The following is a 1,324-nucleotide window of genomic DNA, read 5'->3' on the forward strand; positions in this document are numbered from 1 at the left end:
TTCCCTGAAGGAGATTAGTGAATCAGACGGGTTTGTTACGATAATCGTCACCATTATTGATACATTTAATTTCCAGATTAATTTAAATGAATTTAATTTACCCTACTCTAATGGTGGGCTGTAATTTCCTGTCTCTGGAATACTAGTTCAGTATAATAAAAATCAAACCACTATGATTGACCGCCTGTGTAATGTGTTCGAAGGGTTGAATGACTCCACCTGTTCGTTTACAACAGTTGGAGGTAAGGAATGGCAACCCCCTGGTCCGGTGACTGAACCATCATGTCACTATTAATTGCCTCCACATGTTTAATGTCTCGAGGTTCGGCATGACTCCTCCTGTCCTTGTGTGTAATAACACAAGAGTCCTTTATTATAAACTGCCTCGTGTGGCTACCCGGTCTCTTTGAGTCCTACTTCGGTTAAGAACAAGATCCGACTTCTTGTATTGCCTAAATGACATCCGACAGTAGCGCACTCTGGTGTCAGATAACTCATGCATAAATATATTACACTGTGCATCAGGATAAGGGACGGAATGTCATCCCCCCGGTCCTGTGTAATCGGCTCGAGTGGTTGAATGGCCTCCTCCTCTTTCTGTACAACAGGTGCGTGGGTTTGGCAATCCATTCTCGTCATCTATGCAGCAGCTGCGGGCGACAGAAGAGAGTTCCACTGTTCTTCCACGTGTTCTTTGCAAGTTTTTGAGCGGTTAATGGACTCAGCCTGTCAGAGGCTCGACGTCTTGCTCCTGTTACTGTGCAAATGACCCAGTGCGCCCAGAGAATTCAGTGGATAATTGGAGCCTTTGTGTGACAGCAAGTGCAGGGGCCGCAGTTTCACATCTCTGAAGAATTGATTTGCTGCAAATTTGATTGTGCTGCCCAGGAAACATCAAATCCTGACCTAAAATCCGTCTCTGGTGGGACACAAAGCCACAATTTTTGAATGCCTGATATGACGTTGAATAAAAGTCTATTTGTCTGATATTTCGCAGCGATCTTTGGACTGTTATAACAAATCAATCGTGTAGCTGCGATGGCCGAGTGGTTAAGGCGTTGGACTTGAAATCAAATGGGGTTTCCCCGCGCAGGTTCGAACCCTGCTCGCAGCGATTCGAAAGGAAACATTTTGCTCTTTGATTTGATCAATGGAATCCAATCGTACTTTTCTCCACTGCCTTTTATTACACTGATTGATGCGGAGCTGATGTTCGAATTGTCAACACTATTAATTTGCAGGCATTAATTAGTGATGGTTGGTTTGTTGGAAACTATTTGCAAAGATCAGTGAGAAATATACACAGGAAACAGAATGAAAAAAT

The 1,324-nt window shown here is 43.5% G+C and overlaps 1 non-coding gene across 1 annotated transcript; it reads left to right on the forward strand.

Moving 5' to 3' along the window:
- The first annotated feature begins 1,032 nt into the window (after nucleotides 1–1,032).
- trnas-uga (transfer RNA serine (anticodon UGA)) lies at nucleotides 1,033–1,114 on the forward strand. The gene has a single exon. It is a non-coding gene; the product is annotated as a tRNA-Ser (tRNA).
- The last annotated feature ends 210 nt before the right edge of the window (nucleotides 1,115–1,324 follow it).

This window comes from Pristiophorus japonicus, unplaced genomic scaffold (genome assembly GCF_044704955.1).
Source record: "Pristiophorus japonicus isolate sPriJap1 unplaced genomic scaffold, sPriJap1.hap1 HAP1_SCAFFOLD_29, whole genome shotgun sequence".
Lineage (NCBI taxonomy): Eukaryota > Metazoa > Chordata > Chondrichthyes > Pristiophoridae > Pristiophorus > Pristiophorus japonicus.